Below are 25,862 nucleotides of genomic sequence, written 5' to 3' on the forward strand. Positions count from 1 at the left end.
AATCAAGAAATTGTTATGAGGCGCTCCCCCAAAAATGACTTCATGAACCTGAAACTGGGGCTTCAATAGCAGTCCTCCACATCTGTAATTTCACACACACTAACCTGATTCTCCTAGAAATGGATGAAAGCGCTAAAAACACACTTTCTTTCATTTATGTCTAATAAACTACATTTCATATTTCAGGGTACTTTGCTTGGTATAATCTGCTTGTAATTTTTATTTTATTTTTTAAGAAGGAAAGCATAGCAGAGATTATCCCTGGCAGTTTCCCTTGGGGAAAAAGTGCTTCTGTCTGGAAATAGGCTGTTCCCTGAATCTTGATCTTCAGCCTTTGGCCACGGAGGCTGTTTTTCATACACTGAGACTCAGGGAGCGCTCAAAGAGAGACTTGAGGGATAGCTCATTTCCAGGACCTGTTTTGAAGCGGGCCATGGAAAACACTCCAGGCTCAAAAGTAACTGCCGTTGATGAGGAAACTGAGAACAACTTCGAAGCCACGTATCTCTGTGTGAACAGCAGCTGAGGTAGGAAGAACTGTAGCATTGGAGTGCCCCCAACCTATTAAAATCTCTTGGAAACGTTTTACAAATGTAGATTCCTGTATCATTTCTGTGGACCTCTTTGGTTGATGGATAATGAGGTCAGGGACTTAATATATTTTTTCCCACCTTTGTTGAGGTATAATTGACAAATAAACATTGTATGCATTCAAGATGTACAATGTGACAATTTGGTATATGTGTACACTGAATGATCAACACAAGCTAATTAACATATCCATCACCTCACCTTTCTTTCTTTTCTTTTTTTCTTCTCTTTTTTTTTGGTGAGAAAACTGAAGATCCATCTTTTTAGCAAATTTCAAGTATACATTCCACTGTATGTATCTTTATACTGTGCATTAGATCTCCAGAATTTATTCATTCCCTATAACTGGAAACTTTGTTTCCTTTGACCAACATCTCCCCACTGTCCCTCCCTCCAGCTCCTGGCAACCAGCATTCTACTCACTGTTTCTGTGAGTTCAGCTTTGTTAGATTCTGCACATAAGCAAGATCATGTGGTATTAGTCTTTTTGTGGCTGGCTTATTTCACTTAACATAATGTCCTCCAGGTGTGTCTATGTTGTCAAAAAGAGCAGACTTTTCTTCTTTTCTAAAATTGAATAATATCTATCTATCTATCTATCTATCTATCTATCTATCTATCATCTATCTGTCTATCTATCTATCTATCTATCTGCCACATTTTCTTTATCCGTGCACCCATCAACAGGCATTTTGGCTGTTTCTGTTTCATGGCTATTGTTAATGATGCTGCCGTGAACATGATCTCTCCTAGATACTGACTTCTTTTCCTTTGGATAAACACCCAGAAGTAGAATTGCTGGATGTGGCCGACAGACATATAAAAAGATGTTCTTAACTTCACTAATCATCAGGGAAAAACGCAAATCAACACCACAAGGAGCTATCACCTCACACCCGTTAAGAATGGCTGTTCTCAAAAAGACAAAATATAGCAAGTATTGGTGAGGATGTGGAGAAAAGAGAACACATTTGAACTATTGGTGGGAAAGTACATTCATACAGCCATTATGAAAAACAATACAGAAGGTCCTCAAAACTTTTAAAAAGGATTTGATATTTTTAACAAGCTTCCCAGGTGGATTGAATATGAAAAATGTTCTACCTCCTCTGATAAAAACTGTGTCACCTTCCATATCTTAGTATCTATCGTAAATAATGCTGCAATGAACGTGGTGTACAGATACCTCTTTGAGATATTGATTATGTTTCTTTTGGACACATATATCCAGAAGTGGGATTGCTAAATTACATCCAAGATATGAAATCAACCTAAGTGCTCATTGGTGGATGAATGGACATACACACACACACACACACAAACACACACCATCACCACATATTCTTTACCCATTTGTTCATTGACAGGCACTTACGTTATATATATACCTACACAGTGGAATATTATTCATCCTTTAAAAAGAAGGAAATCCTGCCATTTGTGACAACATGAATAAATCTGGAGAACATTATACCAAGTGAAATAAGCCAGACACCAAAAGGCTGGTACAACATCATCTCACTTACATGTGTAATCTAAAAAAGTTGACCTCATAGAAACAGGGAGTAGAATGGTGGTTGCCAGGGGATGGGGGAAGGGGAAAATTAAAAGGTGTTGGTCAAAGGGTACAATGTTTTGGTTATGTGTGATGATGAACTCTGAAGGTCTAATTCACAGCATAATGACTGTAGTTAAAAATGGTAATATTGGCCAGGCGTGGTGGCTCACACCTGTAATCCCAGCACTTTGGGAGGCCTAGGTGGGCCGATCACAAGGTCAGGAGTTTGAGACCAGCCTGACCAACATGGTGAAACATTGTCTCTACTAAAAATACAAACATTAGCCTGGTGTGGTGGTGCGTGCCTATAGTCCCAGCTATTCAGGAGGCTGAGGCAGGAGAATCGCTTGAACCCGGGAGGCAGAGGTTGCAGTGAGCCAAGATGGCACCACTACACTCCAGCCTTGGTGACAGAGCGAGACTCCATCTCAAAAAAAAAAAAAAAAGGTAATGTTATATAATTGAAATTTGCTAAGAGGGTAGATCTTAAGTGTTCTCACACACAGAAAAGAGAAGAAAACAAAGAAGAAAATGGTAACAATGTGAAATGATGGAAATTAATTAGCTTGTGGTGATCATTTTGCATGTAAGGTATATCAAAGTGTCACATTGTATACCTTGAATATATACAATGTTTATTGTCAGTTATACTACCCTAAAGTTTGGGAAAAACAAAGCAAAACAAGTTCAACTTCCAGGACGGAAACTATTTTATTCTTTCTTGCAAGAAGAAAGGGATGTTAGAAGCCACAAGGACAAGGGGACTATTTCAGAGTGCTCATTTGAATTGAGAAGTCAGAGGTATTTTCCCTAAGTTTCTCTTGGCCACCTGCGGCCCTTCTCCCTTTGCTCCAGAGCTCAGCTTCTGTTTGCTCCTGATGAGATCCTGAGAAATTGTTAGTAGGCTGCTACTCTGGTACATGCTGTCCTCACATGGGCCTTCTGGTGGCAGCTATGGGAGTTTCAGAATCAGACCAATTTGGGCAGAAAAACCTCATTCTTATTATATTTTTTAATTTTAATTCTTTGAGACAGAGTTTCGCTCTTGTTGCCCAAGCTGGAGTGCAATGGTGTGATCTCAACTCACTGCAACCTCCACCTCCTGGGTTCAAGCGATTCTCCTGCCTCAGCCTCCTGAGTAGCTGGGATTACAGGCGTGTGCCACCACACTGGCTAATTTTTTGTATTTTCAGTAGAAACGGGGTTTCACCATGTTAGCCAGGCTGCTCTCAAACTCCTGACCTCAGGTAATCCGTTCATCTTGACCTCCCAAAGTGCTGAGATTACAGACATGAGCCACCATGCCCCGCCCAAAACCTCATTATTTTTTAAATCAACTTTATTGAGATACACTTTACAAACAATAAATACACCTATTTTAAGAATACGGTTTTGGCCAGGTGCAGTGGCTCATGCCTGTAATCCCAACATTTTCGGAGGCCAAGGCAGGGGATTTCTTGAGGCCAGGAGTTCAAGACCAACCTGGTCCACATAGTGAGAATCCATCTCTACAAAAAATAAAAAATCAGCTAGGCATGGTGGTGCTTGCCTGTAGTCCCAGCTACTCAGGAGGCTGAGGCGAGAGGATTGCTGATCCCAGGAGTTGCAGGTTGCAGTGAGCTATGATCATGCCACTACACTCCAACCTAGGCAACAGAGCAAGACCTTGTCTCAAATGAATGAATAAAAAGAATACAGTTTGATGAGGTTTGAAAAATAGATAACATTTGTAACCACCACAATTTGTGACCCTCCTCAATCACCCTACGCCTCGATACCCAACCCCTGACCTTCTTTCTATCACCATAGACAAATCTGCCTCTTCTTGAACTTGATGTAAATAAACTCACTTTTTTTTTGTTTCTGGCTCTGTTTTTTCACTCGACGTATGTTTTTAAAATTCACCCACGTTGTGCATGCACCAGTACTCTGTTCTTTTTTGTTCCTGAATCACATTCTACCGGATGCATACAGCACAATTGGTTCATTCATTCACTTGTTAATGAATATTTGGGTTGGTTTCATGCTATGAAACTGCTGTGAATGTTCAAGTACAGTCTTTGTTTAGACTTATGTTTTCATTTCTTTTGGGTCCATACCCAGAAATGGAAGTCTGGTTCATATAATAACTATATGTTTAACTCTCTAAGAAATGGCCAAAATGTTTTCCAGAATGACTGTACCATTTTGCAAGCCCATCAGCAAGACTGAAAGTTCCAGTTGCTTTACTTCCTCACCAGTATTTGGTATTGGGTATTGCCAGCAACCTCTACCTCCTGGGTTCAAGCAATTCTCCTGCCTTGGCCTCCCCAGTAGCTAGGATTATAGGCATGAACCACCATGCCCGGCTAATTTTTTGCATTTTTAGTAGAGATGGGGTTTGAGATGGACTCATCTCAAACTCCCTACCTCATGATCTGTCCACTTCAGCCTCCCAAAGTGCTGGGATTACAGGCGTGAGCCACCATGCCCGTCCTCGCCAGTCTTTTTAAATTTTAGTCATTGTAATTTTAGCCATCGTAATGTCCATTTTAGCTCATCACACATCACCCAATTTGTGATGAGCAAATTTCTGTCAACTTCTCTAACCTGTATTTTTCTTACTTCTCACAAAAGGGGATATCTAGTTAATAATTGCTTTACAGATGAAATGAGAAAGTTTGTATTAATTTATATGATACATAGCAGGTGTTCAACTAATATTAGCCCCACTTCTCTTGGTAGCATTTCTCAACCATACTACATATTTTCTCAACCATACTACACATTTTCACAACTAGGGATCTTTGAAAAATACAGCCCACACCATACAATACAGGGACTCTCACTAGATCAATTTTGTTAGAATCTCTGGGGATACGTGCCAGGCACTGCTGTGTGAGAAGGAAGCCTCCTTGGCCTCTGCATGGGGCCCAGCCTTCAGCAGCATCACTTTAAAGGACTGTGACTGTTTTTGACCTTGGTATTTACAGTTTGTATGTGTGTGAATGAGGGAAATGGCAGTGAGGCACACTCACTGCTGCAGTGACCTTTCCAGGCAGGCTGGCCACAGACAGACACGTCTGCAATTTCCGAGGAATCTGAGAGGTGGAAATGGGATTTGCAGTAATCAGGTCTCCGACGCAACCGGCTGTGTCAGCAGGCATGCCTGCTGCAGGATGATGGAGATCACAGGCAATCAGCTGCAGCAGACAGGCGAGGCAGCTGCAGTCCACTTTGTCGCTTCTTAGGCTGGCTTTGTGTGGTTTAATGAGGCTTTCCCTAGCTTTCCTTTGCAGCCAGCTGGCAAGGCGGTGGGATCAGCCTCAGGGTGCTGCTCAGGCTCCCTTCTGAAGACCGCATTTATGCTCAGAGCCCATCAGCGATCCTCTAAGAATGATAGAAAGGGAGAATCAAGTCTACCCCTTCCCTTCAAAGCAAGAGACCCCACTAACTGGCAGCCGGATATGAATTGGCCTTCCTGTGGCTGCCATTTCTGGAGAGACTTTTTTGTTCTTGTTTAGGTGGACTTTTGCTTTGTCGTCCAGACTGGAGTGCAGTGATCTCAGCTCACTGCAACCTCCACCTCCAGGGCTCAAGCAATTCTCCTGCCTTAGCCTCTGAAGTATCTGGGATTACAGGCACTACCACCTCACCCAGCAAATTTTTATTTTTTGTAGAGATGGGTTTTCGCCATGTTGGCCAGGCTGATATCGAATTCCTGACCTCAGGTGATTTTCCTTTCTCAGCCTCCCAAAGTGCTGGGATTAGGGGCTTGAGCCACAGCACCTGGCCTCTGAAAAGACCTTTAATATAATTCTGAATAGCTTCATGATTTTCCAGAAGGATAATGTACCCAGGATGGAGAATAACTTCTCCAGACTTGAGGTTGCAACATCATCATTTGTATACCTTCTTCCTACACCTGGCCTCCTGTGTAATAGATCCTGGGTACTTGTTATGTGAATAGAACTGAGTTGAAATCAGAATTTCTAGAAGATCTGGATATTTTATACTCAGGGCTCTAGCGGAGTCAGGTGTATTAGGGTGATGATATTGACCTTGGCTCTGTGGCGTGCTCCCTGCCTGCTTTCTCCTTCTGTAACTACAGCTCATGCCCAGCCCTTCTACTGCAATATCAGCTTCCAGGGGCTCCACCACAGTGCTCCAGATAAACCCTGCTGCCTATGAAATGTGCTCTGTGCTACAACCTCTCCCTCTACCCAAACCCTCTTCAAAATTTGTCTGCCCTGAGTCTCATGGCTTCACATGCCCTGCCAAATAATAAAATAATCTGAGCAATAAGATATCAGCGCTTTCCTCCCATTGGATCCTTGGGCAAGACAGTGCATTTTCAGGCACCCAGAATGTGCATGGAGAACTTGCTTGGAGAATGACGGAGGGTGGAGCTTCACCATCTCCCTCCATTCCAATTAACTACTACTGCATCTCTAACCACTCCCATTTCAGTGACCTAAAATAACAGTCTTTTGTTATGTTTACAGACTCAATGGGGCAGAGATTTGGAGAGAAACAGTGAAGATGGTTTGTCTCTACTCCATAATGTCTGGGACCACAGATGGGAAGTTTCAAATGGCTGAGGGTGACTCTGATGGCTGGGGCTGGAACGGTCTGGAGGATTCTACATTCACAAATCTGGGGCCTGATGTAGAATGACTCAGAGGTTGGCCTCTTCTCAGAAAGTCAACCAGAGCACCCACACATGGCCTTTCCACGTGGCTTGGGTTTTTTTACGTATGGTGAGTATCCACACATGGCCTCTCCACATGGCCTGGGCTACCTTACAGCATGGTGAGCACCCACACATGGCCTCTCCACGTGGCCTGGGCTACCTTACAGCATGCTGGGCACCCACACATGGTCTCTCCACATGGCCTGGGCTACCTTACAGCATGGTGAGCACCCACGCATGGCCTTTCCACGTGGCTTGGGCTTCCTTACAGCATGGTGGGGCAGAAATTTGAACAGAAACAGTGGAGATGGTTTCTGACCAAATTTCCCCGTGGGGCAGAAAATTTAGACAGAAACAGTGAAGATGGTTTGTCTCTGCTCTATCATGTCTGGGACCACAGATGGGGTTTCAAATGGTTGAGAGTGACTCCAGTGGCTGGGGCTGGAACAATCTGGGGGATTCTACACTCACAAATCTGGTGTCTGTTATAGAATGACTCAGAGGTCGGCCCCCTCTCAGAATGTCTACCAGAGCACCTACGTATGGCTCCTCTACATGGCTTGGGCTTCCTTACAGTATGGTGGACACCCCCACATGGCTTCTCCACATTGCTCGGGCTTCCTTACAGCATGATGGGCACCTACACATGGCCTCTCCATGTGGCTTGGGCTTCCTGACGACATGGTGGGTACCAGCATGTGTCCTCTCCACGTGGCTTGAACTTCCTTATGACATGACCCACACATGGCTTCTCCACATGGCTTGGGTTTCCTTATAGCATGGTGGACACCCATATGTGGCCTCTCTACATAGCTTGAGCTTCCTTATGGCATGAAGTAAGCTCAAAAAACTGACCTCTTCACATGGCCATGTGTAAGCACCCACACATGACTTCTATGTGTGGCTTAAACTTCCTTATGACATGGTGGGCACCCACACATGGCCTCTTCACATGGCTTGGGCTTCCTTATAGCATGGTGGCCTCCTTGTGGTCAGATTCCTTATATGAAGTCTTAGAGTTCTAAGAGCTAGTCAGAAGCACTAAAAGACACAGAAGGTGACTTTCCCGTCTACTAGTATTCAAAGCAATTGCAAACCCTCCTAGATTCAAAATGTGAGGCATGTCCCCCATCTCTCAATAGGAGGAGTGCCCTCTAATTTGTACTTTAGAGCCTCTACTCCCTTAACTCATCCTTTTGGTGGGAGGCTGCCCAGCTGGAGAAGAGCAGCGGATTGAGAGACATCAGCCCAAAACTCCTTGCAACACACTCCCTGCTCCCCTCCCAGAGTCTCTCTGGAAACCCCCAGTGACAGCTCTCACAACCTATGCTGATGAATTCCAAGGCAGGCAGAAATGATTGTATTTCAATCCCACCATGAGAAATTTGGATTTGATTTTCTCCTTTTCAATTGGAAGGCAGAGAGGAGCCTCCTGCAGAGGGCAGCTTTAAGAATGCTGTTCTGGGGTGATCAGAAGGGTGATGATGAGCTGAGTTGAATGGCGAGGGGTCACCATGGGCAGGGAGACAAATGAGATGACCGTGTGCAGGCTGAGCACTAGGGCGGTATCTGTGTATACAGAGAGGAGAAAAGGGACATAATTTAGAGCCCAAAGAACAAGATAAAGGAGGGAGCAGAAATTTTCTGGAAAGAAAAGGACCCTCTAGCAGATCACGCAGCTCAACTCTGGAGGCAGGTTAATGAGTCTGTGTAGACAACATTGCTCCTCCCTGCTGAATGGCTGTGAATGACTGTGGCATCTCAGTCCCACAAAAATTACATCAAAAACAAGTTAGCTGTTCCAAGCCTCCCCTTGCTAATGAGACCCAAGTGTGAGAGTTCTTCATTCCTCCACCTTCATTGTCTAGGAAACTTATGAATTTTTAATCATATAGAAAGCACATTGTTTGTGATTATGTTAGACCTTCAAAAGAAAGCACAAACATAAATTTTGAGATGAATAGCCGAGTGCTGGAAGCCTGCCTCTCTGCTTGACTTCAATAACTTATCTCAATGAATCCCCAGCAGAAAGCATCTTACATACTTCAGTTCTCGAGAAGATGAGACGTGAATGCTGGGGAATTATAAGACAGAGGGGCTTTATTGCAACAGTGAGCAAGCTGAAAATTACAAGGTAATGGAATCTCAGTGGGAAGTCCTTGTACCCTGCCATTAGCTAACTCAGACAATGATTGCTACAGAATCGACCAGGGTTATATAAATGCCGTGCAAGGTTTCTGCACTTTGCATCCTCATCTGGCTAAGCCCAGAGATAATCGCAATTGAAGGCGGAGGGTACACCTGGCTGCCAGGAGCTTTGACTTTATAAGAAAAGTTTACAGAATGACCTGCCTCAAGAATCCTTTATCCTATTGGAGATGATTTCTTTTTGGACTCTTATAGTGCATTAGAGCTAAATAGTGTTTAGAAAAGGTGGAATGGCTGGGTCAGGCCTCGGAGGAGATACATATCTCTAGGGATTTCTGTGGACTCTGCCTCCTTTGTGGGATCATTGAACCACATGACAGTCTGAGCAGGGTCTCCAGTGAAGAGCGTCTCTCTTGTGGCTTTGGCATCAGTAGGAAATACACATGGCTTAATTAAGGGATATGCAACCACAATAACACTAGAACAAGTTTGTATAGCGGGCACTGGGTTGGTGCTCTACACGCCTTTTTCTGACCTTTCCAACAGCCTCACCAGACAGGTGATCTTAGCCCCACTGGACAGAAGAAGAGAGAAAAGTGCATCATCTCAGTGCACGAGACATTTAGATTACATCATCCCATGAGATACTGTTTTCTACATTTAGTTTCTTTGAGGATAGTCTTTATGATTTTACCCTATCTATGTGTATGAGTCAGTGTTCTCCAGAGAAATAGAACAGCATACATATGTCAACCTATCTATCCATCTATCTGTCTATCTATCTACTATCTATCATCTATCTGTCTACTACCTATCTATCTATCTACTATCTGTCTATCATCTATCTATCTACTACCTGTATATCTATCTATCTACTATCTATCATCCATCTATCATCGATCTACTATCTATCTGTCTATCATCTATCTATCTATCTACTATCTATCTATCATCCATCTACCTATTATCTATCTTCTATCTATCTATCTATCATCTATCTGCCTGTTTATTATCTATCTATCTACCTACCTATCTATCTATAATAGATATCTATCTATAATAGGAATTGGCTCATAAAATCATAGAGCCCAGGAAGTCCCACAGTCTGCTGTCTACAAGCTGGAGAAGCAGGGAAGTTGCTGGCATAATTCAATCTGAGTCCAAAGCCCAGAAAACCAGGAGCACTGAAGTCCGAGGGAAAAAGAAGATGGATATACCAGCCCAAACAGAGAAATGTGAATTCCTCCTTCCTCTGATTTTTTGTTCTATTTGAGGCCTCAAAGTCTTGAATGATGCCCACCTACATTGGTGAGGGTGGATCATTTTTACTCAGTCTACAGATTCAAATGCTAATCCCTTCTAAAAACTCCCTCATAGACACCCCCAGCAGAAGCACTTCCCAGCTATCTGGGCATCCAAGTTGACACATAAAAATGAGCTATTACACTCTGCACTATCAAATCACCCCTCAGTATCCATGAGGGATTGGTACCAAATCCGTGGATTTTGTAGATACCAAAATCCACTGATGCTCAACTTCCTTACATAAAATAGTGCAGTATTTGCATATAATCACGACATATCCCTCTGTATACTTTAAATAGCCCCTAGATTACTTATAATGCCCTAATACAGTGTAAATGTTATACAGATAGTTGTTATACTATACTGTTTAGGGAATTATGACAAGAAAGTAAGTGAACATATTTAGAACAGACACAACAATCCATTTTTTTCTGAATATTTTCAATTCTTTGTTAGTTGAATTTACCAATACAAAACCCATGAATATGAAGGGCTGACGATATTTTTCTTTGTTATTTACCTTTTTAACTTTAAATCAATTTGCCCATCTTTCCTAGGCTTAGTGTAATTAAACACAGCAAAGGGGTGAGGTGCAGCAGCCTTGGAGGAGTTGGGCACTGGACCAAGTCCCATTCTACTTGGGTGAAGCTGACTCAAGTAGGAAGCAGAGTTCATGAGAAAAAGCCCAGAATCACATTTGTGCGGCATCTGCAAATTTGAGATGAGGCATGAAAAATATGGCAGACTTCCCTGAAAGACAAAGGATGGACAAGGCCTTGGCCTTGGGACTAGGGAAATTGATGGCAGTCTACAGAGAGGAGAGGGGAGTAATCAGACTTGATTGTCATTCTCTTTTATTTTTTGAGACAGAGTCTCACTGTGTTGCCCAGGCTGGAGTGCAGTGGAGCAATCTCGGCTCACTGCAACCTCCACCTCCTGGGTTCAAGCCATTCTCCTGCCTCAGTCTCCCGAGTAGCTGGGACTACAGGTGCCCACCACCATGCCTGGCTAAGTTTTGTAATTTTAATAGAGCCAGGATTTCACTGTGTTAGCTAGGATGGTCTCGATCTCCTGACCTGGTGATCTGCCCCCTTGGCCTCCCAAAGTGCTGGAATTACAGGCATTGATGGTCATTCTTAACTGTGACATCTGATGTCAGTTCAGGTCCCTGGGAGGGCTTAAGTAGAGCAGAGTAGGGCACAATGTCTGGTGCTGGGAAGCCCCCTGGGTCAGCGTTTGGGGCACAGAATGAGGTTTAGATCCCATTTCTAGAATAGAAGCTGAGGCACGGGGTGAGGCTGGGATATTCTACAAAAGCTCATTTGTTGGGGGCTTGAAAGCAGAACCTGACTCACATCCTAAAAGCCATGGTGCCTGCAGCCTCTCTGCTCCTTGGTCTTCCCTGATGCTGGAGAAGTAACTGCAGGTGGGCTGAATCTTCAGGGGAGTGTCTGAGCTCCCAGCAGGGAGAGAAAGACAGGAAGGCTGAGAACCAGGCCTGGCAGCTTCAGCTCCTGCAGAAGCAGTCTGTGCTTTGTGCTAAGAAAACAAAGTTTGCTTTCACCCCCCAGTAGAAAAAACATGCAGGCCAAGTGCCTGCACACAGGAGCCAACAGTGCTGCTAAACCCACCTCAGCTGAGCTTGAGCTCATCTTCCTGGGAGACTCTCAAGTGCATGTTAATGAGAAACATGTTCAGTTAGTGTTTATAAGCTCATGCAGATAAGGGCTGGGCTGCCATCCCAAGTCAGAGGTAAAAATGCAGCTGCGTATGGAAAATGGGACAAAGTGCTAAATCCAGAACTATTTAAAAATGGAAGACAGGAAGAAAGGGAGGGTTAGGTAGGGTTGGAAGGGTAGTGTCAGGAGTCAAGGGTCCTCTCTGCAACTGGAGTCTTTGCCATCTGCCTTGTGTTCCTTTTTACTTTGTTCTTAAAAACAATGTGATTAACTGATGCCCAAGGTATGCAATTCAATTCTGTTTCTCAACCATTTTCTAGGAGTCTGATACAGTTTGGCCCTGGGTCCCCACCCAAATCTCCTCTCGAATTGTAATCTGCATGTATCAAGGGAGGGACCTGGTGGCAGGTGATTGGATCATGGTGGTGGTTTCCCCCATGCTGTTCTTGTGATAGTGAGTGAGTTCTCATGAGAGCTGATGGTTTTATAAGTGTTTGGCAGTTCCTTCTTCTTCTCTCTCTCTCTTACCTGCCACCATGTAAGACGTGCCTGCTTCCTCTTCCACCATGATTGTAAGTTTCCTGAGGCCTCCCAGCCAGGAGGAACTGTGAACCAATTAAACCTCTTTTGTTTCTAAATTATCTAGTCTCAGGTATGTCTTTATAGCAGTGTGAAAACAGACTAATGCAGAGTCTATTGTGCATTAAAAAAGAGGGAAAGAACAAAGAAAACCCAAACAAGCAAACCCCCTAAATATCAGCTACCCCAACTAGTTTTATCCTAAAGCCATGAACATACTTTCTGCTGTGTATTTATTTTCCTGAGTGCACCTGTTTACCAGGATGGCGTGCTCTGTGTTCAAATGTATGATATGAGTGAACTAGCAAGTGTGCCCCAGTCCCCACTTTAGAAAGGGAATAAATAACATTTATTGATCAATTTGCTCATCTTTCTCAGGCTTAGTGTAGTTAAATGCAGCAGAAGGGTGAGGTGCAACAGGCTAGGAGGAGCTGGGCACTTGACCAGGTCCCATCCCACTTGGGTGAAGCTGTCCCATGCAGGAAGTAGAGTTTATCAGAAACAAAGCCCAGAATCACATTTGTGCAGCATCTGCAAATTCAAGATGAAGCGTGAAAAAGTAGCAGACCTCCCTGAAGGATAAAGGATGGGCAAGGCCTTGGAACTAGGGAATTCCATCGGCAGTCTACAGAAAAGAGAGGAGAGTAAGCTGCATTCATTGGCATTCTAAACTGTGGCATGATGTCACAGTTATAATAAGGATGCCAACAAGTGCAGACTATTTCCTTCTTCTCGCCTATTGGGAGCTAGGAACTGTGATAGACATTTGATCTGTGCTATCTCATTTGATTATTGAATAAGACAGGTTAAGCTAAGTTGTGCTGCAGTAACAGGCAACTTGCAAAGCCCGGTGACTTTAACAATGCAAGTTTCTGTCTTGCTCACATTACATGTTTATTGTAGGTTAGCAGGTGACCTCTGCTTATTGCAAACCCCAGGTTAGTGGAACGTTTTCCATCTCAAAGTCACTGGTGGCTCTATGATTGATAGATAGCTCTGGAGAGACCATGGTAGCAATAAAGTACCCTCACCTAAAGGTGACATAGTCTCAGTTCCATACACAACTGTCACATGATTCTATGCTTTAATTGTGGAGTAAATAATATTCAGAGGAAAGAGCCTAGTGAAATGACCAGGAGGACAAGACCTTGAATGGTGCTTGTCATTTGAGAAAGAACTATCACCAGGTGTGGTGGCTCATGCCTGTAATCCCAGCACTTAGGGAGGTCGAGGTGGGCAGATCACCTGAGGTCAAGAGTCTGAGACCAGCCTGGCCAACATGGTGAAACCCCATCTCTACCAAAAATATAAAAAATTAGCTGGACGTGGTGGTGGGTGCCTGTAATCCCAGCTACTCAGGAGGCTGAGGCAGGGGAACTGCTTGAACCCGGGAGGTGGATATTGCAGTGAGCCGAGATTGAGCCATTGCTCTCCGTCCTGGGCAACGGAATGAGACTCCATCTCAAATAATAACAATAATAAATTTTAAAAAATAAAATAAAACAAAGAGAGCTATCTTTCCTGCTCCAAAGAGAGCCAGAACACAACAATCCTACATTGTGGCAAGAAGGCAAAGAGTGAGAAATATTTAGTGAAAAACACCAATCAATGGCTTTGCTAGTTTCTAAAATAAGATCTAGCTCATAGAGTCACTGTAGTATTCTCATTTCTCAGATGAGGTTTCTGAAGCTAGGAGAACTTGATTAATTTAATCAGAAATCAAAATCAGCTTTGCACCTTAACAAAATTCCATTCTGCTATGCCAGATAATGTCTTTTGCTTTTAGTATTTGTGCATCTGCTGCCCAGAAAAGGCTATCCTGTGGGTAAACTGATAAATTTGAATGTCTCAACTTAAAAGCTGCTCGCCAAACTTGCCTAAATGGTAGGTGCCATGGAAGATCTTGCCCTTGTGGTCATTTTGCTAGTCTCTTTCTCACAAAATGTTTTTTCTTGAGACGGAGTCTTGCTCTGTCACCCAGGCTGGAGTGCAGTGGCACGATCTCGGCTCACCACAACCTCTGCCTCCTGGGTTCAAGCGATTCTCCTGCCTCAGCCTCTCGAGTAGCTGGGATTACAGGTGTGCACCATGACATCTGGCTATTTTTTGTATTTTTAGTAGAGACAGGATTTCGCCACATTGGCCAGGCTCATCTCAAACTCTTGACCTCAGACAATCTGCCCACAGTGGCCTCCCGAAGTTCTGGGATGACAGGCATGAGCCACTGCCCACAGCCTAGCATTTTTTTTTTTTTTTTTTTTTTACTGCACGGTTTAAATTAGGATGAGTTTTCCCAGATAGAATCCCAAATAATGTTTCATTAGATACTGCAATGGTTCATTTTAAGTGTCAACTTTCCTGGATTAAGGGATATGCAGATAATGGGTAAGGCATTATTTCTAGGCATATCTTTGAGGGTGTTTCTGGAAGAGATTGGCCTTCGAATCAGTCGGCTGAGTAAAGAAGATCCACCTTCAACCTGGACAGATACCATCCAGTTGGCTGAGGTTCTGGATAAAACAGAAAGGCAGAGGAAATGGGAATTGACTTTTTCTCTTCTGGAGCTGAGCTGCCTTTCTACTCCTGCCCTTGGGCATCGGAACCCAAAATTCTCCAGCCTTTGGACTCAAGGACTTGCAACAGATACTCCCCCATCCCGAGTTCTCAGGCCTCTGATTCTGAGGGCTTCAGATGTGGACTGAGCCTCAATACCAGCTTCCCTGGGTCTCGATCTTGCTGATAGTCTATCATGGAACTTCTCAGCCTCTCTAATTGCATAAGCCAATTCCTCTAATAAATCCACTCTGATATATCTCTCTGTATATCCCATTGGTTCTGTCTCTCTGGGGAACCCCGACTAGTACAGATACTCAGAAGTGTCCCATCAAATACACTTTGCAATAATATATTTTGGAATGTGGCAGTGTTAAACAGATCTGTATCATTGTGGAAAGTTTTTAAAGGATTAAGTACATTGTATGCCTTGTGACTGTGCAGAAGGGAGACTCTAGCATACAATATATCCCAAAACCTATTTGCTTTACTTTTCTGGGGCATCTATTAACAATAACAACAACAACTAAAAACACTGGACCAAGGTGTTAGTGAGAGATAATGATACTTAGTGCATTTAAAAGGTAAAAAGTAGGCCGGGCGTGGTGGCTCACGCCTGTAATCCCAGCACTTTGGGAGGCCAAGGTGGGTGGATCATGAGGTCAAGAGATCGAGACTATCCTGGCCAACATGGTGAAACCCCATCTCCACTAAAATACAAAAAATTAGCCAGTCGTGGTGGCGCATGCCTGTAGTCCCAGCTACTTGGGAGGCTGAGGCAGGGGAATCACTTGAACCCAGGAGGCAGAGATTGCAGTGAGCCAAGATCATGCCACTGCACTCCAGCCTGAGCAACAGAGCAAGACTGCGTCTCAAAAAAAAAAAAAAAAAAAAAAAGAGGTAAAAAGCATAAATCCCATTCATGAAGTAGCTCTTGGTATAGGAAAATTCAGGGATAGTAGTGTCAATTACTGCACAAACTAAGCCTGTACTATATTCCAGATGCTATGTATAGAGAGGTTCAAATGCGTATGGTCTCTGCCTTCAAGGGTCACATAGTTTAAGCAAGTAATTATCAGTTACTGGCAAATATCATTTGCTAGGCATGGCAGGGAAGCATTTATTTTAAATCTTCACCCTAATCCAAAATGGTAGTCAGGTACTTCTCCTTGTATTCATTTTTCTTTTATTTTAAATTTTAAAAATATTTAGTTATTTATTTTGTAGAGACAAGGTCTTGCTTTGTTGCCCAGGCTAGTCTTGAACTCCTGGCTTCAAGCAACCCTCCTGCCTCAGCCTCTCAAAGTTCTGGGAGTACAGGCATGAGCCACCATGCCCAGCCCCTTATCTTCTTTTTTTTCTTTTCTTTTTTTTTGACATGGAGTCTCTCTCTGTCACCCAAGCTAGAGTGCAGTGGCGTGATCTTGGCTCACTGCAACCTCTGCTTCCCGGTTCAAGAGATTCTCCTGCCTCAGCCTCCTGAGCAGCTGGGACTACAGGTGTGCACCACCATACTCAGCTAATTTTTGTAGTTTTAGTAGAGACGGGGTTTCACCATGTTGGCCAGAATGGTCTCGATCTCCTGACCTTGTGATCCACCCACCTCGGCTTCCCAAAGTGCTGGCATTACAGGTGTGAGCCACCGTGCCCGGCCCTTATCTTTATTTTATAGATAGACAACTATGATTCAGATTAACTTATTTGGCCAAGATCATAATACCAGTAAGAGACAGAGCCAGGATCCCCACCTAGGGTCTTTCACTTTGCTATTGGTGACTCTCTGCCAGGTCCAGGACTGGAATAGCGCTTAGGGAAAGATCATGGGCACAGCCTTGCAAAGCTCAGGGAAATGACATTTTCACTCTTAAGTGGGACTCCCATAACCTTCTCTCAATGCACACTGTGCATGGGGCTCTGTGGTCCTTAACCTTGGCTGCATGTTAGAATCACCTGAGAAGTTAAAAAAAAAATGCCTATTCCAGGTTGTGCCCCATCCCCATGAAAACAGAACCTCTCTGGCTGGGAGCCTAGCATCTGTATTTTTTTAAAGCTCCCTAGTGATTTCATTGTGCAGCCAAGATTGAGAAGTGACAGTGTGACACCTTCTTGGCCTGTGGAAGAAGCAGCATCGCTCTCAGCTCCTGCAGCTCTCAACCTCTCAGTTGGAAAGTGAGATCACACTGGAGATGTAACAATCAGCCTGTTCCAAGAGCAATTCGATTGTCTCTTTGGGGAGATTAAATACATCTCTTAAGTTTAAGGGATTCTAAATTTATTTATTTATTTATTTATTTTTTTGCTGGAGTTTCGCTCTTGTTGCCCAGGTGCTGGAGTGCAATGGTGTGATCTCGACTCACCACAACGTCCACCTCCTGGGTTCAAGTGATTCTCCTACCTCAGCCTCCAGAGTAGCTCGGGTTGCAAGCATGTGCCACCATACCTGGCTAATTTTTTTGTATTTTTAATAGAGACAGGATTTCTCCATGGTGGTCAGGCTAGTCTCGAACTCCCAACCTCAGGTGATCCGCTCGCCTCGGCCTCCCAAAGTGCGGGGATTACAGCCACCACACCCGGCCGGGATTCTAAATTTCTTAAAAAGAGCAAGAACCTTGGGTTCCAACTAAACAGGGTTCTGCCCTTACTGGCCATTCAAGGTTAGAAATGACTTTGCTTTTGTGGACCTTAGTTAGTTTGCTTGTTTTGGAAACAGGGTCCTCCTCTCTCTGTGCCCCAGGCTGGAGTGCAGTGGCACCACCATAGCTCACTGCAACTTCCACCTCTAGGGCTCAAGCGATCCTCCTACCTCAGCTTCCCAAGTAGCTGGGACCACAGGAACAGGCCACCACACCTGGCCAATTTTTAACAATTTTTTGTAGAGACAGGGTCTCACTATGTTGCCCAGGCTGGTCTCAAACTCCTGGACTGAAGTGGTCTGTCCACCTAGGCTTCCCAAAGTGTTGGAATTCAGGCATGAGCCACTGTACTTGGCAGTTTGTTTTTTAATTGCATCTGTTATGGCAGCCTCCACACAGGCTGGTACAAAGTAGTAGAGAGATGATGTACATAAATTTCTTGTAGCGTACTTGGCATACAGCATTGCTCAAACATGATAGTTCCTCTTCCTTCATTGTCCCCTCTTTCTATGTGAAAATTTAAAACTAATTAATATTCCTGATCATCTTGAGAATTTCAAGCCTTGGCTAAAATGGAGGCGGTGGTACTGCCATAAAATCCATCCACTGAGAGCTGGGAGGACAAAGAGTGATAGCTTTTGCAATTTTTCTATTAGCTCAGGCTACATTCTTCTTGTTATTGTCATTATGATGGCCTTTGTTTAACTTGAGAAATCTGAGTCAAATGCTCATTTAAATCAGTGAAGCTCAACGGAGACAAATATGCGTATGTAGCCTCCATTCTTAGATGCGCTAATTGCTTGCCCAACTCACTAAATTCTAATTAAAACCATTCCACCAGATGATTTTATTTTATTTCTTTCAACTTATAATTGAAGCATTTACTGGCCAACTATCCAAATGATATGCAGAGATTCTGCTTGGATGTTTGAAGAAGAAAATAGAAATGAGGGACCCTGAAGTAGTGACTTGGATATTTGTGGTTTAATTAGATCGACTTTGCATTAGTCCATTCTCATGCTGCTAATAAAGACATACCCAAGACTGGCGAATTTACAAAGGAAAGGGGTTTAATGGACTCAGTTCCACATGGCTGGGGAGGCCTCACGATCATGGCAGAAGATGAAGAAAGAGCAAAGGGACGTCTTACATGACAGCAGGCAAGAAGGCATGTGCAGGGGAACTCTCATTTATAAAACCATCAGATTTCATGAGACTTATTTGCTACCATGAGAACAGTATGGGAGAAACTGCCCACACGATTCAGTTTTCTCCACCTGACCCCACCCTTGACACATGGGGATTATTACAATCCAAGATGAGATTTAGGTGGGGACACAGCTAAACCATATCAGACCCTTTGTTGACTGGAGATGATTTTAGGGAAGGGTTGACTCTGGGATACTCAGGTCAGTTAGACTCTGGGTTGGTTCAATAATTCATTTCTTCATGCATTTATTGACTACCAATACATGCCTGATAGCAGGATCATATGTGAATCTGGTCCTTACCAGTCCAGGAATTTGTAAATGGCAAATCAAGCCACAAGGGATGGCCTGGACTCTCAGAACTTTCTCCAAATGCCCTTCTTTGGTTTTCTCTTTGCTGTGCTCATCTTCCTGATTTGGGTTGGTTCTGAATTTCTCATTGCGCTAGTAATGTACTTGATGACTGTAATTAAACGGGGTCCCTAAAGCCCTCATATTGCACTCACTCCTCACTGGCTGGCCTCATATTCTTCCCTGCTAGACATAGCCAGTTTTTCCTGAGGGTAGAGATTGCACACACACCATATACCAGCTTTGAGTTTGATGTTACATGCATATGGATTTCTATCCTTAACACAGAGATAGCCTTACAAACTTGTAAGAAAAATTATGAGGCCCAGTAGGTAAACCAAGAACATTAACCATTAGCAAAAGATAAATATGGACCAGGTGTGGTGGTTCATGCCTGTAATTCCAGCACTTTGGGAGGCCAAGGCAGGAGGATCACTTGAGCCCAGGAGTTTAAGAACCTCATCTCTGCAAAATACAGTTAGCCGGGCGTGGTGGCAGGTACCTGTAGTCCCAGCTACTTGGGAGGCTGAGATGGGAGGATTACTTGAGCCCAGGAGGCTGCAGTAAGCTATGATTATGCCATTGCACTCCAGCCTAGGTGACAGAGCAAAATCCTGTTTAAAAAAAAATTGGCCAGATATTTTTAAAGTGCAGATTGAAACAAACATGAGGTAGTTTTTCACTCACCAAATCAGCAAAGGATAATCATAATTTGTCATGTTGGTGAGCAGGCACACTCAAAGGTGTTGGTGACAATGGAAATGGGTATCAGTTCCTCCCACAACAAGCTCAGGGCCAAGGACAAGAGTACAACCCAGGGCCAAGGACAAGAGTACAACCCAAGGCCCTCATACCGTATGTCTAAATATCTAAAAGTTCTAAAGAGGCCAGGTGTGGTGGCTCATGCTTATAATCCCAGCTCTTTGGGAGGACAAGACAGGAGGATGGCTTCAGGTCAGAAGTTTGAGACCAGCCTGGGCAACATAGCAAGATCCCATCTCTTTAAACAAAAAAGTTTTAAACGAAGCCAGCAAACGTAAATATTTTTAATCTTCCTACCTGGACAAATACATCTCCATAACAACTTTGATTCCCAGGAATTCTTTGATAGAACTTGATGGTATGGAGAAAGTGAGCCCAGGCTCCAGGCTTCTGGTTCCTGGGCTGCTGCTCCTCTTCTGAACCCCAGATCCACTGCCACAATGAGGGGCTTTGTGAATGTGGTGTGGATACCCCAACTGCACAAGATCTTTTGAAGTGTCCACTAACTCCACCAACAGGCCTAGGGGGTGTATGCACACTGCAGTTGAGCTCTGTCCTTGAGAAGATGGCCCCGGAAAGAAATGAAGAAACGCTGGAAGCGGCCATACTACCCCAAGGCAGGCACTTCCTGGACCCCAGGCACTTGGACCATGACCTAGAAGGCCAGGGCTCATGGGGTCCCAGTGGGCTGTCATCTTGGCCCATAAGAAGTGTCATGGACCCAGGAAAGTCAGAGAGGGGCCCAAAAAGTGTGAGAGTAGAGTGAAGACTCTTCTTGCCAAGGTCAGTACTAATTGGTGTGATCCTTCTGGAAAACAATTTGGCAATGTGCCACAGCAAATTTAAAATGTGAATATTCTTTGACTCTGACATTCGTTCCCTTACAAATTGGAACCACATATATATTCAGAAAACTGAACAAAAAATGAAATGATACATATAAAATATTATTTGGTAATGTTATTTGTCATACATCCCCTACCCACCTCCCCCTGCAAAAACGCAGCTTAAATGTCTAACAAGAAGTCAAATACTAAATCATTTATGGTATTATCCAAATACAGTATATAATGTTCATTGTCAAAAATAAGAAGGAATTTAAAATATAATGTTAAGTGAAATATTTAAGTAGAGTGTTTAATGACCAATAGAAGAAAACTAGAATGTGAAAATTTCCATATAACTTAAAACTATAGAAAAATATTTAAATGTAGAGATGCCAGAATAGAATATTAACTGCTGATGATTAAGTGAGTGAAAATGAGGGAAAGGGTTACAGTTAATATTTTTCTCTTTATGCTATCCTGTATTTTGAAAATTTAAAAATGTTCAGAATAACAGCTTGTTAATTTTACTCAGAAAAAAAGTATACATTCTTGCAGATGTTTTGAAGTAGAGAATAAATGTACTATATAAGTTGTCATGGACCTAGTTTTTGGTTTGGAAGTGTGCTCATAGATACGTATTACATTGTTGAAAATAAATTAATTAATATAGAAACAAACAAAAAAGAAGGGAATGCTATAGCATGTAAGGATCAATGATCAGTGTGTCATGAGCTGAAATTATTATATCTAATTTTGTACAAGTGAGGTGTCAGTATAAAAATAGAATAAATCAGCTGGGCACGGTGGCTCAAGCCTGTAATCCCAGCACTTTGGGAGGCCAAGGCAACCAGATCACAAGGAGTTTGAGACCAGCCTGACCAACATGGTGAAACCCCATCTCTACTAAAAATACAGAAAAATTAGCCAGGTGTGGTAGTAGACACCTGTAATCCCAGCTGCTCAAGAGGCTGAGGCAGGAGAATTGCTTGAAGCTGAGATTGTGCCACTGCACTCCAGCCTGGGTGACAGAGTGAGACTCCGTCTCAAAAAAAAGAAAGTTATTAAAATAAAGATATAAAGAGAATGTATGTCCAAAAAGGAAAGGAAAAAAGTTTTGCTGACTATAAAGGTAAATGAATTTGATGTGTGTGTGTGCATGTGTGTTTTCTGAGCTTACTGGCAGTATAGCAGTATAGCAAAGAAAGGAACCTGTCAACATTTCTTTCTATTTGCAATCAGCACCTAGATAGGTAAACCATTCGCCACATTGTGTTTCTTTCTTCTTTCGCCACATTGTGATTCTTCTGAATCTGTTTCTTTCACATGCATTGTGTCTGTAGAGGGGCTTCTTTCCATCTTTGTATTTCTAATTTATGAGATTGGCACAGTCGTGGCTGAGCACAACATGGCAAAACCCTGTCTTACTAAAAAAATACGAAAATTAGCCAGGCGCAGTGTCACGCACCTGTAATCCCAGCTACTCAGGAGGCTGAAGCAGGAGAATCACTTGAACCTGGGAGGCAGAGGTTGCAGTGAGCCGAAATAGCACCACTGCACTCCAGTCTGGGCAACAGAGCAAGATTCCGTCTCAAAATAAATAAATAAATAAATAAATAAATAAATAAATAAATAAATAAAAATTGGCTGGGCACGGTGGTTCATGCTTGTAATCTGAGTACTTTGAGAGGCTGAGATTTCACTCTTGTTGCTGAAGTTTCACTCTTGTTGCCCAGGCTGGAGTGCAGTGGCATGATCTTGGCTCACTGCAACCTGCCTTCTAGTTTCAAGCGATTCTCCTGCCTCAGCCTCCTGAGTAGCTGGGATTACAGGCACCCATCACCATGTCTGGCTAATTTTTGTATTTTTAGTAGAGATGGGTTTTCACCATGTTGGACAGGCTGGTCTCGAACTTCTGACCTCTTGATCCATCCACCTCAGATTGACTTGTTTCTAAAAGAGATTTGAGATGTGATATTTTTCCTGGATTTCTGCCTTTGAGGCTTTTACAGCTATTATGGTCCAAGTGTGCAAAGTGGATGGAACTGCACAGGGGATGGAGAATGAACCCAGAGACCCAGAGAGGATGGCCGGCAGAGTCTCTTCCATCCCTTGCAGTATCAGCAACTTCAGTTCATCCAAGGCCAACAGTAATTAGAGGGGTCCACCCTAGGGGAAAGGAGGATGGGAAGAGGAAGATCAGGGAGAGAAATACAAACGTCCAGGTTCTTGTCAGCAGCAGATCTCAGGATGTGAGATGGCTGCCAGGATACAGCCCTTTAGGCAACATCATGTGGTCTGGCCCAGGGATATGGTTAGGGGAGGCTAAAATAACAATAGTCTTTGTAACAGTGATCACTTATCTATTGCTTGTCATGCACCATTCCAAGTGATTCACAGCTTTGCTAACTAGAGTATGGTCTGTAGACCTGCAGCACCAGCAGCAACTGGGAGCTCATCAGAAGTGCAGACTCTCAGGCTTCACCCAGTCCTACCAAACTGGAAACTGCATTTTTCTTTGAGACAGAGTTGTACTCTGTTGACCAGGCTGGAGTGCAGTGGCATCATCATAGCTCATCGCAACCTCTGCCTCCTGGGCTCAAGTGATCCTCCTGCCTCAACCTTCCAAGTAGCTGGGACTACAGGAACCAGCCACGACACCTGGCTAATTTTTGTGGTTTTATTTATTGTAAAAATGGGGTCTCACTATGTTACCCAGGATGGTCTTGAACTCCTGGCCTCAAGTGATTCTTCTGCCTTGACCTCCTGAAGTGCTGGGATTACAGGTGTGAGCCACTGCACTGGGCAAGAAATAGCATTTTAACAAGATCCCAGGTAATTCATATGCACATAAAACTATGAAAAACACTGTTTTACATGTATTAACTCTTAATTCTCAAAAAAACAAGTTGGGAGAGCTACTATTGTTATTCCTGTTTTATAGATGATGCGGTTTAGGCACAGAGATATTAAGTGAAGATCACATGACTGGTAAGGGTTGAACCAGGATTGAATCAAGGCAGTCTGTTGCAGAATTTGATCTTTTAAGCTACACTGTTCCTGAAAGAAATGGCTTTGATGTTACACAAAGCTGGGTATCAGGTCCTTCTTGCTGGCTTTGTGCCTCTGGATAGGTTACTTAATCTCTCACCTTCTGTTTCTCTATCAGTAAAATGGGTCAAGAATAGCATCAATTTCAAAGGACTTTTGTGAAGCAAAATAAGAAAAGGCATGTGAAACACTTAGCAATCAATGTCCAGTTCTGTCATGATTACTGGTACTTTCATCCTCATCACTGTCATCATCATCATTGTCATTGTCATCATCGTTGTCATCATTGTCATTGTCACCATCATCGTCATTGTCATCATAATTATTATTATACTCATTGTCATTGTCATCATCATTGTCATTATTATCATCATGATTGTCATAATCATTGTCATTGTCATCATTGTCATTGTTGTCATCATTATCATCATCATTGTCATTGTCATCATCATCATTGTCATTGTCATCATTGTCATTGTTGTCATCATCATTGTCATCATCATTGTCATTGTCATTGCTGTCATCATGGTCATTGTTGTCATCATCACTATTAGAAAATTGTCCTTGTCATCATTATTATCATCATCATTTTCATTGTCATCATCATCATTGTCATTGTCCTCATTGTTATCATCATTGTCATTGTTGTCATCATTATTATCATTGTCACTGTTGTCATTATCATCGCTATTCCCATGATTATCATTGTCATTGTTGTCATGATCAGTATTGTCATCATTAGCATCATTATTGTCGCTGTTGTCATCATCAGTCATCATTGTCATCATCATCATTATCATTGTCATCATCTTTGTCATTGTTGTCATCATTGTTATAATTATCATCACAGTCATCATCATCTTTTTCATTGTCATCTTTGTCATCATCACTGTCATCAATATCATCATCATCATTGTAATCATCATCATTGTCATCATTATCATCATTGCTATCATCATCACTGTCATCATCATCCTGTTTTATTGTCATCAACATTATCACTTTTGTCATCATCATCTTTGTCATTATTATTATTGTCAGCATCTTCATCATTGTCATCATCTTTGTCATTATTATTATTGTCAGCATCTTCATCATTGTCATCATCTTTGTCATCATTACTATCATCATCATCATTGTCACCATTATCATCTTCATCATTACCATATCATCACTGTCATCATTATCCTGTCATTGTTGTCATTATAATCATCACTTTTGTCTTCATTATCATCTTCATCATGATCATCATCATCATTACTGTCATCATCATCTTTGTCATTGCTGTCATGATCATTATTACTTTTGTCATCATCATTGTTGTCATCAGGTGGAGGTTGCTGGGATGAGGCACCAGGTTCAGTGGTGATAGAAGCTGGCAGGAATCAGCAGGAGTCAGGGGAAGAGTTCAGGATTGGTGCTGACAGCTGCCTCTAACAACAGAACCAATTTCTTCAACCTCCCTAAGCCCCAGTGAGTTTTGCATCTTGTATTCAGTGCTCTTTCTGGCCATCCAGAATTGATAGTGCAGACTAAATATTTTCCTGGGACAGTCTGAAGGCAGCACTCTCCCCAGGTTGTAGTTGCTGTGGAAACAGATGCCCCTTGGGGACAAGGAAAGTGTTGGCCGAGACTTGGCTTCTCGGCTCCTGCAAAATTGTTCTCCACTTGTTCCTGTGCTTGTTAGTCCCAAGTAATGTTCGCCAAAGGGCCTCTGCTGTGTGGCCCTCCCCATCCTGATGACCATCTCTGCTTTGCAGCTGTTGGAAGGAGCATGCCTTCTGGCTTCTACTCATATCTTTGCAGTTGGTGCTGGTGGGCTGAGTTAGAAATAATGTTGACTCTTTGAGATCGATTTTCTTCATCTTGCCTCCTGTTACCTTGAGGCTCCTTGAAAACACCTTCCTATTTTTAGCAACTCCTTATACAAGCATTGCCCTCTTTAATT

Source organism: Pan paniscus, chromosome 6 (genome assembly GCF_029289425.2).
Source record: "Pan paniscus chromosome 6, NHGRI_mPanPan1-v2.0_pri, whole genome shotgun sequence".
Lineage (NCBI taxonomy): Eukaryota > Metazoa > Chordata > Mammalia > Primates > Hominidae > Pan > Pan paniscus.